This window comes from Talpa occidentalis, unplaced genomic scaffold (assembly GCF_014898055.3).
Source record: "Talpa occidentalis isolate TD23 unplaced genomic scaffold, MPIMG_talOcc4v2.1, whole genome shotgun sequence".
Taxonomy (NCBI): domain Eukaryota; kingdom Metazoa; phylum Chordata; class Mammalia; order Eulipotyphla; family Talpidae; genus Talpa; species Talpa occidentalis.
This window is the reverse complement of record NW_026555331.1, coordinates 120,568,449-120,588,220: the sequence shown is the minus strand read 5'-3', so window position 1 is coordinate 120,588,220 and position 19,772 is coordinate 120,568,449. Positions and strand designations below refer to the sequence as shown.

Genomic DNA, 19,772 nt, shown 5'->3' with positions numbered 1-19,772 from the left:
GACTGCTTGCTTGTCAGAAACACTGGAAGCAGGGAGACATGAATGGCATCATTAAGGTATAGGAAGAAAAAAACCCTGTCAGCCCAGAATTCTATATCCAGTGTAGATACACTTAAAATAAATTTTAAAAAGATTATTGTTAGATAAATATCAATGGAAATAATTTGGTGCCATCATACCTCCACTGAAGGAGATTCTGAAAGACATTATTTCAATTAAGAGGAAATCATTGCAGGTAAAAACATGGTTCTATACAAAGTAAAGGAAGTATAAGAAAAAGCACTGAAAGTAAATAAATATAAAATGGGGTGGGTGGTGGGTGTTTTTCCTCTTGTAATTTCCAAAAGGAAGAAGAAAAACTGTAAAATTGAGATATTTAACATGCCTATTATTACTACTTTCCTAACCCTTTACACCTCCTTTGTCATACATTTCCTTCTATACACCTTTAAAGTACACATTGCACAAAATTTTAGGATTATTATTTGCCACTGGACCTTTGTGCACAGAGTAAGATATGAAAAAGTGATAGACTTGAACCTATCAGTAATCACATTAAATACAAATTGATTAAACACTGATTAAAAGACAGAAATCATCAGACTGGATATAAAAATCAAAATCCACATATATCCTGTCACAGAGGTGACATATATTTTATGTCATGATATATATTTTAATATAAGCATGGAAAAAGATGCACTAGGCAAACAGTACTTATAAAAAAATTGGTGTGAATACATAAGTTGAGATAAAGTATCAGGACATTATTGAAGATAAAAGAGGCAATTCATTAAGAAGTTGTAATTATCTTGAACACATGATTATACACTATTCAGCAGTCTCAAAATTTATGAAGCAAAACTGAAAGAATTAAGGGAGAAATAGACAAATCAAAATCATAGTGGAAGATTTTTAATTTAAGTATGATTATTGGGTTCTGTCTGGTTTTGGAGGATGAGATGGGCAGGCTTTCTTAAGCCCTGGATTCTGGGAGGGATTTTACATCACACTTAAAATAAGTACATTTCTTACTGGACTAAGGTTCTCAAATGATATAGAAACACTCTTTAGATGGAATTTCTTATTTTCTATTTTCAAGAAAATAAAATGTAATAAAATAAATTTAATTGACTTCTACAAAGAGCTAGGTTTAGAAAACATCATCTGGTCTTTTAAATTTATTTCAACACAGAAATAGATTTAGGATGATCTAAATATATTAACATGGCCTTTGCAACCTTTTTTGGGATGTCAGATGGTTCAACCGAGTTTAGCTTGGCCAATTTAAGGCTGAATTTTCAGTTGGCTCCTGAGATCCTATTTTACTGATTGAAAAGAGACCCATGTGTTTTAGGTTACAGAGATGCAGGTGGTATTTCCTTATGAAAATTCAGGCACTCTCTTTGTACTCCTGTCCATATGGAGCACCATCCCACTTATGCATGGAGGTGGCCTTAGGGGTGCCTTTGGATATGGCCAAATTTTTTCTTAAAATAGTGCTTTGAATTTTGTCAAGCACTTGGACAGAGCAGGAGGGCACTTGGCGCCAGGAGGAAAAAAGGCATTGAAAAGGGAGGTGGGAGGACACAGTGGATGAATTTGGCTGACTTCACATCGTTGCCTGGGGTTTACTCTGGTTTGGAATATGAATTAGGTAGTTTGTGATTGGTACACATTGTTTTCTTACTCAAAGAAAATTGGTAGATTTCCCTCCCCACTTGCTGTTCTATAAAATAAAATCAGGAGTATAGCCACTTGTATAGTTATTAAACATTATAGCCCCCTGCAGTCATGAGGAGATTAAATTCCAGGATGATATAGAGGAAATGTGCCAAATCAGGAGTAACAATAAAGATTTTTTTAAATAGCATATTCAAAGGTAAGAATTCTGAGCCAAAAATTAACTATAATATTTCAGTTGAAGAAATACTGATTTTTTGAAACTATTTTCATATATTCTGTTAAATTTTTATTTTTTATATCTAAGTATAATAGTTGTCTGTTCATTGTACCAAGTTTGGACTATTTTAAGGTATATAGTTGATGGAGGGGTATAAGAAATCATTAATAATAGTCATTGAATGTGCTTAATAATAATAGTTGCCTAGAAAACTCAGTAACTATGATCCAGCACATTTTAAATAGTTTGTAATATATATTCCAAACAAAATGTAGTACAGAATCTTCTCTGACTTCATATTTTCATGCCCAAAGGACATATAACAAACCTATGTGTGAGTATTTTTCTTCTGTAAGGCAATATAATGAACTAATTTGTCTCTTAAGGGTTGACATTTCGGGGTACTATTATCAAACTGGGAAATATAACTGGTCTGGTTTATCAGGTTTCTTTTTTAAATGAAGATACTATCTCATGGTTTGAATGCACTGTGTGCAATAAGAGTACATAAATAATATTTATTTTGGAAAGATCCTCACAGAGGTCCTTAATTAAATTCCTTCAAGTAAATATTAACTGTCACTTATTTAACTGTTGCACAACTTATGTAACATCTATTTAGATATGGTTGTATACTTGAAGCAATCTAATTTCAGTGTTACTTGTTCTCACTTTTAGTTAGTGTCTGTGCAAGTGTATTTTATGTATTATCTGGTTTTTAATATGTGATATATATTGACTTACTAAGGTAGTATTTAGGGATAGCTAATGATTCCTTTTCTAATTAATTATGAACAAAGTACCATCTAGTTCTGTGTATCTAAAATGTGGGTGTGAAGAAATGGGGCTGCTATGCATACATCATAGATGTTATGCAAAATGATCTATTGGATGATGTAAAGAAATCATTAAAACTCCTATTTATATGTTGTTTAATCATTACCCTGTTCTCTTATACTTTCTAATTTGGGGTCTGTTTTATCACATGCATAATGTAATAGTACAGTAGCAAGTGCATATTTATTATAAAATAAAGATGCAGATAAAGGATTACATGTTATAAAAATATTTTGCTGGTAGGGAAGCCTGATTACTGATTCAAATACAAACACCTTTCCTTTTGATTTAAATATGAAAATAAGAGAAAAATAGCAACTTTGTAAATTATCCCCTTTGGTTACCTAAATATTTATTGTGGTCTAAATGACTTCAAAAGTACATCACAAACATCTAGTTCTTTAAAAATATAACCAATTGTGCCATTTATCATTTGGGTTACCAAAGCTACATCCATTCCAAAAAAGAAGCAAACCCAGCACCTGCTGTCAAACATGCCTTTAAAGCTGGTTTTTAAAATGCACTTTGATTAGGGAGAACCATCAAAGCAAAGCAAATCTGTTTTGATATGTTTCTCACAATTTTAATCAGGATTTTTTTTAAACTTGTGGTAATCTTTTGTGGTGAAATAGTACTCATTGCTTGCTGCTAGTTCTAGACTGAGGAGTTCATCATATTTCCAGGACAATTCCATTTCAGCAACTGATAATTTTAAATAGTGATAGTTCCTGACATTGTTATAACTTTACAGTGTATAAATTATTCTGACTGGCATTATTTTTTGATCCACCTAGCATACTGTAAATAGAAGGTGGGGAATATTAACTTCATTTTTCAGGTAAAGAACCAGAAATTGACTGGTTGTGTAAGTTGATCAACGTTCCATGGTTTCAAATATCAAATATGGGTGCTAAAGAGAAAAAGAAAAAAAAGAAAGTGGTGCAAGTGATTCTACCCATCTTCCCTCCAAAGAACACATATCTCTGAGCGGAGGTGAGATCTGGGATGTGAGTCTGCTGTTGTTTCAGTTGGTCTGAGTCTCTCGCATGGTTTCAATGGTGTAAGTACCCCCCTCGGCTGAGTTTATTGTTTAAGGATTCTTATGTCTTGCCCATCATGTCACCTTCGTGTGAACCAACTAGCTCTTTTGGCTCTTGGTCAACAAAACAGTGATCTCGCCCATTGCTGAGTAGTTTAGGGAATTTCGTGAAAGAAAATATTGATTACAAGTGATTTTGCCTTATGTGTAAGATGTTATTCTACCACCATGCCCTGGAGTGAAACTTCCTCATCTATAGAATGAGGTTAGTGATGTCCACTTTATCAATCTCAGGTTCAGTGAAGAAATGCACAGGGAATCATCTTGAAAAAAAATCATCAAAAAAAAAAAAAAAAACCAAAAAACAACAGATATAAGGTAAAAAAGTTAGATTGGTTTAATTACAAAATTGGCCATCCTCTGTATTCCATAATGCAATCAAGGTACCCTGGATACCTGTAACTAAGGCCCACTCCAATTTCTTCACAAAAATCTTCCTCAATAGAATAGTACTCAGCTATTTAAAAAGATGATGAAATATTGCCATTTGAGACACCATGGATGGAACTGGAGGGCATTGTGCTAAGTAAAATAAATCAGAAAGAGAAAGACAAATACTAAATCATTTCACCCATAAGTAAATTTTAGAGAAACAAAACAAAGGATGAAGGAATTTTGTGACCTTCATCAAATCACATAATCTTGTAAAGTGTCAGTTGCCTCCTCTATAACATTGGATAATCATACCTCTTTTCTGTGGTGTGCTGGTAAATGTTAACAACCAACTCTGCAGAGGATGAACAAGGCCTAATTTGTGCTATTTGCCAATAGATGCTCAAACCAGGACCAAAGCTACCAATTTACTGAGCTATGAAGGGTTGGAAGACATTTGTACTGCATTCTGTAATCATGATAATTCAGCTCCACTACTGTTAATTCATAGATTGTAGTGGGGATTTGCTGGGGAGAGGGGATAAAGCAGGTCATATAGTGAGCATCAATAAATGGTAACTCTTACTGTTGTTAAGTCCAGCCTAATGAAACCAAGAGTCCTTCAACAAATTCTTCCTTGCTACGTGTTTTCATGCATTTGAACATCTAGTTCTTATATATCAAGGGACCCATAAAGCAGTGTGGTTCCATCCACTGACTTACTCCATGTAATAATTGGCTTGCTACACATTATAATTAGAATAAAGACTTAAATACGTTGATTCCTTAGGGAATATAGTAAAGAAGTGTTAGTGCATTTACCTCACAGATTTCTTAATATGGTGAATATTAAGTATTTTGAGGGTTGAGTATAAAGTTAAAGTTATTTCAGGGTTGTTTTTTTTTTTTAGTCTTGTCATCATTAATTATCTTTTGCTATTGATAGAAACAGCTGGGGAATATTAAATAACTCCATTTATAGTTATGATATAATGAACAACATATGTCCAAATCAGTTTATGTGACTTGGCTTGCCTGTTTAAAGCCAATAAAACAAGTAATTGTTCTAATGCCTTTAGAGGATGCAGCTTAATGGTTTACTTACATTGCTTTGACATTTTGTTCATGGGGATTTGAGGAATGTTAATTGTAGATGTTGTGTACATTTTTTTAAAAAATTGAAATGTTTTCATTGTCTTACAGTGGATATCGCCTCTTTCCTACATGATCTTTTCTCAGTGAGCTGAAGGCAAATTAGACAAATACCAACCCCCTGCCACTATGTTCTGTAGTCCATTTATTCAGGTTTTGGAAGCTTGCTAAAGTAGATTAAAGACAAGGTTTGACACAAAAACAAATACAAACATAGTGCTCTAGGTATTGTGAAGAAAAGTTCAAGAGGCATAAAATTGTCTCACTGTAGGGAATCAAATGTAATTGTATAATTTATTTGCTATATTGTTGAAAATTCAGTTAATATTATGCTTACATTATATTTGATCCAGTATTAATAAGATTAAATAGAAACCATTAAAAATACCAAGTGTGCAGGACATTATCACAATGAATCTGAAATGGCCTTTCTTTGAGTGATATTAATCCAAGAGTTACATGTGTTCTAAAAAAACACGAAACATACAGTGTTTTGTCATGAAAGTTAATCTGAAATTTCTATGTTCTTCTTTCCTTCTTTACCCTTCCAGTTTTAAAACTAAAATGATAGAACATTTGTTGAGGGTTGAGTATAAAGTATACATTCTCCTATGATTGGCATACTCATGAAGGCTTGAAGATATAGAATAGAGGCCTTTTATCTCCAGACTTCTATTTTCTGTATCCTCTAGGGAAGTCTGTGCTTAGATCTTCATTATGTATAATAAAACATGCAGGGACTTTCTTCCCTATAGGGCTAGTATTCATTTATAAGGTCAGTTAACCATAACAGGATCGATTAATTAGTAAATAAAATCTGCATCACATCATCAACATTTGCTATAATAAAGAATGAAAGCTCTTAGAGTACCACTCCACTTTGTTGGAGTGTCTTTGTGTTTTATGTATTAAAGCAATGAGTAATTACGTTCATGAACTAAGGATGTATATTAAGGGATTCTCTAATGACAATGCTGTTACAGGTCAGAAAAGACAGACTTTTATGAATAAGCTAAGTATAGTTAAATACTATATAATTTTTAGCAATGTTTAGGATTTGTAACAGTAATTACCAAAAAAACCTTCCAATATCTCCCTGAAAAACATCTTATTTCTCAATATTTCTGACCTTTATTCCTCATTACAAGCCATCAAAATATTTTATTTGCTTACTTGAATTTTATAATGTTTCTCTTTTAGGAATGTAGCTTTCATGTTAATGGTGAGCAGATAGTACACTGAATTACAGTAGGTACATTTACTAAGCCCTATATGACAGGTACTGTGCTTAGAGTTTTGCTTAAAACCTTAAATCCCATTAAATCCTTCTAACAATTCTAACAGCTAGGTGTTTTTATAATCCCATTTTATAGGTGAGAAGATGGAGACCTAGAACATTTAAGTTGGCCAGGGATACATAACTATTAAATAGCAGAGGCAGGATTTGAACCCTTTTGTACTCAGTTAACCATTACATTAGACTGTGTCCTATATACAATATATAAAAATAAAATAGATGTGATGTATGTATTTTAAATGCCATAGTTAACACCTGATAGCATAAAAAATGATTTCAAAGATTTTGAAAGAGACTACTTTAATAGGATGTTGTATGGAATAGACATATTAGTGAAGTCATAATTAGGGATAAATGTAAAAATTTAACCCAAATCCTCTGAAATGCCTTAAAGATGTGACTCACCTCCCCTTTACCTCCCCATCTTTCCCTGGTGACTTGTTTTCCTGGAGTAGAACAACTGATTAGCATATTTTATTTCTGTTGTTAATGCCAAGCCTGTTTGCCAGGACTGGTTTTGCCTGATTGGTGGCGTTTAGTGCAGTGCTTGACGGTTCTCTGTGGAGTTCCTAGACATCAGCTGTAAATCATCTGCCCAGCCTCCCTGACTGTGAGCTCTTGTACCTCCCACCTGGTGCACTGGGCACAGGCATCCACACTCTCACCATATGTGAGCAGAATCACGCTCTGCCTCTGGGGGCAACACTGCAAATTAGTAGGTGGATTTGCAGCTCTCTGGACAGGCCCTTACGTGTGCAAATCCTGTTCCTTGTAATTGGAATTGTGTTCCTAAATCCCTATACACTCAGGTGAAGCTATATTATACCACTACTTTGGATGAAAAGGAAAAGACAATCTGCTTAAAAGAAGCAAATTAATTTACTCTAGAAACTAGACAGTTTGTATGGGCTTTTTGCAGTCATGCTCTTTCAAGGAATATAATCACAATCATTCAATGGAGAGCTGCAATTTCTTTTTTTAAAAATTATAAACTACATTTAATAACAGTTTACATAAGGAGGGATTCTTTTTTACTAATAACTTTTACTAGGTACAATGATTTCTTCCTATTAAAAGGTCTTTGATGGCAAATTTAATGATCATTCTTTTGCCTTCTGTATGTTCTTTTAGAGTTTATGGTAGTGATTTTCAAAACTAGAAGAAAAACATGTGACAGTGGGCTGTCTCAGTAAAGATACATAGTATTGGGTTGTCAGAAAAATCATGATGTGTTTTCCTATTGCAAAGTAAAATTTTCTGTAAAAGTTTTTGTCAACATTTTTTAATATAAATAATCTTTATTCTTCATGTTGCACATCCTTCTAACTCCCTTCCCCTACCCATTGTTTTGTGTCTTGCTTTATTCTGCTTTATTCTTATTTATTCTTGCTTTATTCTTTTCTGCTTTATACTGTATATTTTAGACATGCTTAATTTGTGAAACAGTATTTAGAAAATGAGCTGTTCTTTGATAGCATCTTACTAAAGCATATCCTTTTTGCCTAACACCAATCCACAGAACATTGTGCATGCTTTCTAATTGGAAATGTATTTCTCTGAGTGAGACTACTGCAACTTTTTATGTTTCCCTTCATTCCCTTGAGGTATGTTATGGGTTGAATTGTGTCTCCTCTCTAAAATATATGTTGAAGTCCTAACTCCCAGTACCTGAGAAAGTGAATTTACTTGGACACAGGGTCATTGTAGATGTAATTAATTAAGTAAAGATTAGGTCATAACAGAGTAAGGTGGGCTTCTAATCTTATTGGTGTTATTACAAGAAAACAGCCATGTAAAGACACAGAGACAAGGGGAATGCCATGTGAAGATAGAGTGATGTATCTATAAATCAAGGAATGCCTGGACTACCAGAAATTAAGAGTCATGGTCCAGATGCTTGTTCACAGCCCTCAGAAAAAGCAATCTACTGACACCCTGATTTAGAACCTCTAGTCTCCAGAACAGAGACAATAAATTCCTATTGTTTTACTTATGATACTTTGTTGTGACAGCCAAGCTACACTAATACAAAGTATAAAGATATAATTTTAGATAAAAATTCTTCTTACACTAGAATTCTAAAGCTCTCATGTGTTGTCCAGTCTCTTGCAGGCACTGTCCTTGGTGTTCTTTGGTTTACACCAACCTATTTTCTTTTTAAAGATTTATTTATTTATGCATATAAGAACTGGTGTACAGGCTAGAGGTATGCTGTGTGAGAGGATACCAGAGACAGAGTGGGGAACAGAACAGATGGATCTACTGAAATACACTGCTGAAGGGAGCAATGGGTGAGACAGCAGTGGTCTGCTGTGCCATGGGGGTTAGCTCCCTGGTTAGGGATTGAACTCATGCTGCAGTGGCTGTGGATAGCTTCATAGTGCTGAGACTTAACTCCTTGTGTCACCAGGGAGGCACAGCACCAATCTATTTTCTATACCACTATTATTTAAATATTTATTCTAACAAATGCAAAGATCTAGTGGTCATTCTGCATTGTCTGCAGCAGATCCTTGAGTGATACCTTAGAAAATTTTCCATTCTCTACTCACTTGACTTTGCAACCCTTTCTCCCCTTATGCCTTCTGTGCACATCACTGAATTCTAAGCCAAACTTCACATTTCTCTTTAGTTGGCTCAGTGTTACCAGCAATTTTCCATTTCCATCATGCTGTTCCTTTTGTAATATCCCCACCCTAGAATATTATACTCCTTTCCAAAACAGTCTCAAATGGTAATGTATTTGTTTATTGATTCTCTGTCACAACTAACTGCACATTGAGATATCAAATATATCTTTGCCCTCAAAATAATGTATGGCTATTTTATAATACTTGTAGTAATTTTCTTTGTTTTATCAGTATCAGTGCACTAGTGTTCCAGTGTATTAAGCCCTCGAGATCTAGCATCCTTAGACTAGGTCATGATTCCATAACAGACCTACCAGAAATATATTCTGCAAATTTCAACTTTCTGCTGTACACCTCCTGACTTGTTCCCCTTCATTCCTAAGAGAATACAGCAATGGGCTCAAATTAAACTCTTTCTGTTCATGTCCATAATTATTGTATGTCATATCTCCTTACTGACCATAGGAGGATCCTTCTTAGAAAGTCACAGGAAGATGATTTTATTTATTATTTTTTAAGACTTATTTATTTATTTATACAAGCTCTGGGTGCAGTCAGAAGCGCAGGAGGGTGAGAGAATCCACCAGAGCCAGAGCGGGGAGCAGAACCGGCAGACAGACAGAGGACACTGCTGAGGGGAGCAGCAGGTGCCGCAGGAGAGGTCTGCGCACCATGTGGGACCCTCACCCTGCGGCCGGGGATTGAACTGGCACTGGCGGTGGGCAGCTTCACAGCCCAGTGCTCAACCGCTGCGCCACCGGGAGGGCCAGAAGATGATTTTTAACAGTACATCTCTTAATTCTCTCCATGACCTGGTGAAGTCTCTAAATTAAATGAGGAAAAATATTTTTATTATATTCTATTAGTAAGATTTTTGAGCCTGGATGTATAATTATACATTTGTCCATTTATTATTTTATAAACTCAATAAACACATGTACTTATGTACTTGGTACATTATAAAAAATATAATACTTGATAGTAAAATACAAAAGTTCTAATATTTTTCCTAACTCTGAGTGGAGATATATAAATTATTTTAAAAAAATGTTTGTATCATTATTATCTTTCATATAGAAACTATAGGTAAAATAATTCCAAACCTAAAATTAAATTTGTTTCTCTCGAAGAATGTAAGCTGGAAATAATGTAAACTTTACCAGTAACATAGGAAGCATACATGATTATAAATTAAAATTAAAGATAATTTGTTATGCATAAAGCCCAAATGAAGCCATTCAGAAGGAATATAATCATTCAAATAGATGCTTGGTATGACAGAATTTGAATGGAAAAGAAGAAACTTTAAAGTTCAAATAGTCAACCATGATTTATTATAAACAAATGAAAACCACAGGAGAGAACAAAATTAAATTTATCTTTAGCAAATAACTTGCTTTACTGAGACATATTTTTGGTGACCATTCAAGTGAGTGTGTATGCAAAAAAATCCCTATCTCACTTTTTTTCAACTCAAGTCAATATGCTTAGTTTAAATTGAAGTTAATAGCTTATGACAGTTTTTAAAAAATAGCTGTTTTTTATCTTTTTCCTTTATTAACCATTTTAAATATGTAGGAAATTTAAGAATTTCTAAGACTAACACTTGTAATTATTTAGCCTTAAGGAACATGAAACACTCATGTTTCTTATCCAACATTCAAATTATTCCTTCAATGGAGTATGGATTTTAATAAAATTTAAATAAAAGTATTGTACATCATATTTAAAAACAGTTTTTTTCTGTAATTTGACTTGAAACGTTAGACTGTATTTCTTTTATCTGATTCGGAATCAGATTAACTGAAAACATAATGAAATATATTGCATCAAAAGAATTCATACATTGTGTCATTATGTAAATTGAGCACACACAGTTTACATATAATTTAGCAAGGACATAGCTAGTGTATGGTAGACCTGGGATGTGAATCAGGCAGTTTGGCTCTGGAGTCTTTGATCCTAGTTGCTACAATTCGCCTTACACTCATAGTTTTACTTTGCTGTAAAGTTTGATTTTTTTTTTGATAATAGGAAATATGGAAAAGATGAAAGCAGACTTAGAAGCTTATTCATTTAGAAAACATTTTTTGAGTGGTGATATGCAAAATCAATAATACAAAATCACTAATTTCAAGAAATTTACAATCTAATAAAGGGAATAGAAGATATGTTATATTAAAAGAATGTGTTAATCAGGGGAATTCCATTTTGCTGTAATAATAAATTGACCCCCAAGTTGCATCTTAAATCAACAGTCTGATTTGAGTCAAAGACTCTTCAGGGTTGTTGCCCTCTACACATATCTAAGATATTTTCATCTTGTAACTATACTATCTTTATGTGGCTTCCACTGTCATCAAGGCAAGGGAATAAAGAAAACTAGAAGACGCACATCCTCTATTATGTACTTCAGTTAGGAAATAGTACATTTAGTTTCTTTTCATATCCCATTAAGCAAATTTATTCACATGGCCCCTTGAACTTCAAAGAAGCTGGGAAATAAATATAAGGCACATATGGCTCTTTGATCAGCAATAAATGCCTTGACCAAAAAGTAGGTACCGTTAATTGGAGCAGATGAGATTTGGACAAGAGTTAGTTTTGAAACTACAGGAAGTTGACTAGAAAGTGGTAGAGAAAGTCCTGAAGTCATAACAGAGACCAGTGAAAGAAATTGAGAAATACAAAGCATAAGGCTCTGGGCATCCCGTAAGAAGGAGCTGTAGCAAGTCTTGTCAGTACCATGGAGAGCTCATGTTATTTAATACAGTGATACCATGTGATGCCAACTGTAATGCCTTTATTCATCAACAGTTCATTCCACAAACATTTATTAAATACCTAAGATAGATTTTGTGAATATAAGTCCATAACATCTAACAGTCTAATGTGGAAGATGGACATTTCTCTACAATGTAATAAGTAGTCTTTACAGCAGAACTATTCTCTGGGTACATGAGAGCATTGAGATGTGCTTAACATTAATAATGGCTACAGAAAGGAGTTGTACAGGAAGATATTGTGGAGGAGATGATTTATTGATCTCATATTAAGTGATGGTAAGAATCTGGCCAAGCCAAAGGAAAAATGGGCACTTTTTAAGGCCAGGAATAAGCAAACTTTTGTTTGCTTTTTCTATCTGACCACTTGGTCAGATAGAAAATATTTTAGACTTTTGGAGTCATAATAGTAGGTATCTATTGAGTATCCTTTTTGTTTCACAGATTTTCAAGATGTAGAACTATTCTTCACTCAATGGTTGTACAAATATAGTTATAGTTAGAGAGAAGACCTAAAGTTGAGATGTGAACATACAACTATATTCAGTTTGGTTTTTATGAAGTATGAAGTTTGAATAAGTGTCAAAATAAATGAGCCCAGAAAAATAGATAGGGGGAGAAATGTCATGTTGAGAAACCTAGGTTTACTCGGGAAGTATGAATGACCACTTAAGGATATAAACCAGTGGGATGAAAAATTAACTTTTAGAAAGATACCTGTATTTAAAATTAACCTGAGAATGCAAAACTGAACTTAAAGTTAAGTGCACATATGCACTTAACTCTGAGATGTGTCTAGCAGAGGACAAAGTAACTGATGAGGAGTTACTGTGTTTGGACAAGGAGGGAGGGAATAAAGGGTAGTGGGGAGAAAGGAAGCAGGAGAAAGAGCGAGAGACCTGAGCTTTGGCCTAGAGGAGGGGCCCTCTTCCTGCTCATGCTTAGATGTTTTGCACTACATCAATATATTTGGAAAGAATTTATATTAGAACAGGAGTCTGTTCCAGAAATTAAGGTACTTCCACTTAAAGGTAGAAGAGGGAAGGAAAGCCCATTGACAGTGTATGATAGGAAAAGTACCTGTGTTCAGGTACCATTCATTTGCTCTCTTATCCTTGACAAGTCACTTAAATTCACTGATTCTTGGTTCTTTTATCTCTAAAATGAAAATGATGATGATTGTTAACACATATAGCACTAACTATGTGCCACATATTAATTTAATCTTCACAGCCACCCTACTATTATCTCGATTTTACTAAAGAGGAAATTGAGGAAGAGAGTGGTTGAGTAACCTGCCCAAGATCCCACAACTTCTTGGCAGTGAACCAAGCATCTGAACCCAGGAATACTGTCTCCAGAGTCTATGCTCTCAATCTTTCACTTTTACTGCCTCTCCATTAGTAGTAGGTAATAGTAAGGATTAAAAACCTGACAAAGAGAAGGCATTTGGTGAATGGTTAGTGCTGGAAGAGCAATGGAAAGAGCAGCACCAAGTATTTTTATCTTTGTTTAGCTGCACTGAGTGAGGAAAGAATCAGGTTAGCATAGAATAAGCTCCTTTTATATAACAGACAGGAGATTTGCAAATAGCATGGGTCTTCATACATTTTTTTTTAACTCATTCCCATGGATATAACATTCCAAATGATTTTAGGAGGCTTTAGTGCTTTTTAACTTGTAGACTTGAATCTGAAACCAAATGCTTTCAAGTCAATGCTTTAAATACTAAACATGCCCAGTTCACATGTGTCAGTGTGTGTGTGCATATGCGTGTGCATGTACTATTCATTGTCTTGTAACATGACTTGAAAGCAATTGTTTTCATACCCATCTTCATCAAGCTGGTACTTAACAGATAAGCTGCAATCAGGATATTTTCAGGAAGTTCTGTGACTATTTTTCAGCATATAAAATCATGTGTAGCTTAGTTGAAATATTTGAGTACATTCATCTAGCGAAGAAGGCAAATAATAGACAATTCAAACTTGGTAAGTAAACAGTTATTCATATTTGAATCAAATAAAAAGGTTAAAGAATGACAAAATGGAACTCCATAATTCATTTTCTTTCTTCACTTTCAATATAATCCTAACTTTGCAAACCTGATTTTCAGAAGTCTGGCTTTTTAATCAATGGAAGCCTTTAACTAGACTTTGTAAAGAAAGAGTAAATGATGAAGAGAAAAGAATAGAAACCATCTTAAAATATTTGTGCAATTCTCCTACATTTCTTATGTAATATTTATTAAATTTACTAAATTTCCCAACACAGCACTTTAAAGCATCTGAAAGTGTTTGAAATGATAAAATAATTCTTAAGACATGATCACTATTAAATACAAAGTTTACATTTTCACATATAAAAATTTGTGATCTTATTGTATTTGTTCTCTGTTTTCTGATATCTAATCCACAGATGTCTTAGTTCTTGAGACCATGAAGAATAAATCAAGACATGTTTTTACCCACTTTAACACCACCCATGGCAAATTGCAAACTAAATAGATTTGAGTAATTCACATCTCTAATCCACAAAATATCAAATTAACCCAACATGAGTGCATAATTTTCTCACTACACATTGATTATTTTTGGTAACAAAATCTTCAGTGTATTTCTTAGAAGTGAATAGCCTACATTTTAAGAGAGTATGTACATTTTATTTTAGAGATGGGGATCATAGAAATTCTAGTTACAGATCTGAAGACCCAAGGTATGCACATTAAAAGCATAGAAGAGTATTCCTGAGGGAAAATGAAGTTCATACAAGGTTTAGTCACAAACTTAAAATAACTGAAGACTTGTCAAGGAAAATGACATTCTGGAAGGCACAGAAATATGTATCACTGTCTTAAAAGGGATGATGGAGGCAACTTTAGAACAATTAAAGACATCATGAGCTTAATATTGCAGAGGTATAATGTGGATAAAGGAAACTCTGGTATATACTCCTATTCTTTAACCACAACTTTGATAAAGAAAACAAATATTAGATAGGTTTAATTTAGCTATCCAATAGTTTGTGGAATGACTTAAATGACTTTAAAATACTCATAGTTTGCCAAAGGAAGACTTATTTTAAAGAGTTATATTTATTTTTTTATTGGGGGCCTCCCTGGTGGCGCAAGGGATTAAGACGTAACCTATGAAGATAACCGCAGCCACTGCAGCATGAGTTCGATCCCTGGCCAGGGAGCTACCCACATGGCACAGCAGACCTCTCCTGACTCACCTGCTGCTCCCCTCAGCAGTGTATTTCAGTCAATCTGCTGTTCTGTTCCCCACTCTGTCTCTGGCGAATACTTTCACCCCCGGCCTCACACCTCTGGCCTGTACCCCAGCTCTTGTATGCATAAAAATAAAATAAATCTTTTAGAAAAAGAGATATATTAATTTTTTATTGAGTAAATTTGACATATAACATTGTATAAGTTTAAGGTATACAGCTTATTCCTTTGATACATTTATATATTGTGATTTGATTGTGGATATAGTGATACTATAGTACATAATTATAGTACAAATTACTGTCCATATTTATTACACTATGTGTTAGATCTCTATCTTATCCATCACCCCATGGTAACCACCATTTTACTCTGTTTTTTATAAGTGTTACTTTTTTAGATTCCACATATAAGTGAGAGCATACAATACTTGTCCTTTTATGTACTTTTCTCACTTAGCATATGTTCCAGCTCCATGGATGTTGTCACAAATGGAAGGATATCCTGCTTTCTCAATGCTCTCTAGCATATACCATATTGTATATGTGGTCCACATAATTGTACCCATTCATCCATTGGTGGGCATTTGGTTTATTTTTGGTGTCTTCGCTGTTGTGAATAATGTTGCAAAAAACATGAGAATACACACACACACACACACACACACATATGTTAAAATCCTGTTTATTTTCCTCTAGTATATACTCAGAGATAGAATCATGTGGTATATCTATTTTTAATTTTTTGGGGAGCTGTATTGTTTTCCATAGTGGTTGAATCAATTTACATTCCCAAGAAACATAACCATTTCCTTTTCACCACATCCTCACTGGCACCTGTCATCTTTTGTCTTCTTGATGTTAGCTCTTCTGACAGGTATGAGGTGATAGTTCATTGGGTTTTGATTTGCATTTCCCCAATGCAAATCTTTTCATGTGTCTGTTGGCCATTTCTATGTCCTCATGGAAGAGAATGTCTATTTGTTTTTTATGCCCATTTTAAAAGCAAATTGTTTGTTATTGGTTGACTGAGTTCTTTATGTATTTTAGATATTAGCTGTTTCCCCAATATATGATATGCAAACCTTTTTCCCCATTCTATAGGTTGTCTTTTTGCTTTGTTGGTTATTTCCTTTGTGTGTGGAAACTTTTGACTTTAATATAGTTTCATTAGTTGATTTTGCTTTTTTTGCTTGTGCTTTGGGCATCATGTTCAAAAAAATCATTGCCAAGGCCGACATAATTAGCTTCTTGTTATGTTTTCTTCTAGGATTATTATGGTATCAGGTCTTAGGTTTAAGTCTTTGATCTATATTGAACTAATTTTTGTGAGTGGTGTAAAATAGATGTCCACTTTCTTTGCTCTGCATGTGTTCCTCTAGTTTTCCCAGAATTTGGTGAACAAAACACCCTTTCTTTTATTGAATGTTATTTGATGGCTAGATACTACATTGATATTTATATAGAAATTATTGACATGTGGGCCTCCCTGGTGGCCTCAGGGGTAAGTCTAAGTGCTAGCATTGCTATGGCCTGAGTTCAATCCCTGGCCAGGGAGTTAACCTGGCACAACAGACCTCTTTTTCACCTGCTGCTCCCCTCAGCAGTGTATTTCAGTAATATCTGTCTGTTCTGCTCCCCGCTCTGTCTCTGGTGTATCCTCACTAAATGATCTTATCCCCACACCTCAGGCCTACACCCCAGTTCTTCTTGCAATAAATAAATATTTTTTAAAAAGAAAATTTTGACACAAATTATAGCTCGATTATAAATATTCTATTTTTCAATGTGTATACACAATATTCAAAAGAAAAAATTATTTATAACATGAATGCTTGGGGTGAGAGTACAGTGAAAAGAAGCACAGTAGACTGTAGATGAGAACTATGGGTGTCTTGGTGGTGGATGTGGTATGATAACAATATCTGATGGGGATGACCCTATACCTCTAACTCACATACACTATCCAAAAATTTAAAAAGATGTAAGAAAATAAAAAAAATAACATTTAAAAAATAAATAACATATAATGTTGTAAAACAATTTTACCTCAAAATATTTTTTTTTTAATTTTGCTAAAATTGAGATAATCAATCCTGTAGGACTTCAGAATTTGAAGGCTGTGCTCCATTTTTTGGATACAAAATTAACTCAGACAAACTCTATTACTTGAAGTGCTTGCTTCCTCTCATAGTACAGTTCTCTTGGAAAAGTATAGCTTCTTTATCTAGAGAAGAAATTCTTCATGAAATTTTCCTTTGTGTGATAGTTTGCACGTAACCACAATGATGAAAATGAAGTCTATTATAAATATACTATACACATTTTTATATTTATATACCTCCCTGAAATACACTGTGTATTAAATTCTTTTACTATAGATTCTGTTTTCTCTTTTGCAAGTAATGTTAAAAGCTTATATATGTATCATATTATCCAGCATGCAGCAGGATAACCACCATCTTAAATTTAAATTCACTATCAAATTTAAATTTCAGTTATTACAAGAATAGGCTTTCAAGTCAAATATATTAATTAGATGATATGTCTTTCACAATATAAAAGCCATCAAGAAAGTCACTTTGGTGGATGCAGTAAATTGTGTTTTGTAGAATACTGAAAGCTAATTCTGACTGTTCTCATTCTCCTCATTCTCATTTCATATGCATACTTCTACCCATTATGTCTGCCTTGGTGAGATAGTCTCCCATCTTTCTTCTGTTTGTTTAAATTGTATTCAGAGAGTTATGGAACTGAAAGGAGTCTTAGTGATTGGATCAACATACATCTGTGTGTGGCAGAGATCAGATAGTCTTTTGATTATTTCCTGATTCCTCGTGTAAATAAAAACAAGTCCATATGGGAAATATTAATGTTCCTCTCAAGACTCAGTCCCAGTTTCCCTCTTTAATAGAGCTATTTCTGACTGTGTAGCTGGGACACTGGTTTGAATTCCATTTGCTGTATGACCAAGAGCAAATTCCTTTTCCATTATGTTAGTGTCCTAATTGGTAAAATGGAAAAAATAATAGCCCCTATCTCTTAGGGTTGTTAAGAGCCTTAAATAAGATAATATTCATGAAGCACTTAGAATAGTATCAGGTCATAGAAACTGCTCAATAAGTAGTAGTTATCATTAGTATAATTGTCAGTATTAATCCCTCTTTCTCTCCTATTTTCTATTTTTCATTAATACCACTCAGTTAACACTTATTTTCTGACTGTTCTATTTAGAATATTAGTTTATTACAGTTCCTATATTTCTCCCACATACTTCCCAGAACCTGACACAGTATTTGATGCAAAATAGGGGTTCTGTAAATATGGTTCTTTTCTGCCAGTTAATATGAGGGTAAGTAGATTTCTGGCCAACTTATCAATTTTCTCAAAGAAAATGCCAGTTAAAATGTGGTTACACTATAATATGTTGGTGCTCTATGGTAAAAATGTAGACTGATATTTACTCATAATTTTAAAAGTACATAAACAGGTCCTCAACATTCATGTTTGGGATGGTTTTAGGAGTAGTGGGTAAGAGGATAGAATATTTTGCCTTTACCATGGTCATTATATAAGACACTGCTGGATACTTATAAACTGTTTATCTGTACCAAAGTGATATGACTAATATTTCTACAAGCCCTGAATTCTAGACAGTTTACTCAAACACATTTTTATGCACATTCTGGCTACACATTAGAATTGTTTGGTGAACTTTTAAAACTCACAATACCCAAGCGATACCCCAAACCAGTTAACTCAGAATCCCTGGAAACCAGTATTTATTCAGTCTCTTTAGGTGATATCCCTGTGTAGCCAACAGTGTTGCAGACTGTTGGATGCAAGAATGTTTTCTGTGGTATAGTTACCCAGGGCAGATCGTGGGACAATTGAAAAAATATAGCTACTGTATAAAATTTTGTCATTTGGTATCCAGCCTAGACATTAACTCACTTTCTAAGAGAGGTTTTGAGGAATGAGATGTTTGAATGTGAATCCTGTGAACATGTGAACAAAATAAGGCGTTAAAACCTTATTTTGTTTGATTCATTTCCCTTCCCGCAAGATTGTGGCTGGAAATTTTATTTTCCTCTCTAGCCAGACTGACTCCCACCAGTGTGTCATTTTCCACACATTGACTCTCTGCTTTATGCCCAAACTGGGGAGAGTGGCAATTCTTGAGTCATGGCTACTGACTCTGTGATTTCCCTAGGAGTCTCTTCTTTCTGCCTAACTTTATGGTTTCATCGACTTGATGAATTTTGTCTCAAGATGTAGCTTAGAAACAACTTGAAGGAAGAGAGCATCATTAAGATATGTCAAAATATAAAGTTATTTTTCTAGTTTCCAGGATGGCAAATAAAATCATTTCTCACTATATAATAAGGGGACTGGGGTCGTTTCCAGGGTACAGGACTTTTAATACTAAAGTCAGGAAATTCCTGACCCGCCTAACCACCTGCTCTCTAAA

The 19,772-nt window shown here is 34.1% G+C and overlaps 1 protein-coding gene across 1 annotated transcript in view; it reads left to right on the top strand.

The window, feature by feature from the left end:
• The window catches only part of RELN (reelin), a 436,933-nt gene that overhangs the window by 100,800 nt on the left and 316,361 nt on the right, over positions 1-19,772 (top strand). The window lies entirely within an intron of this gene.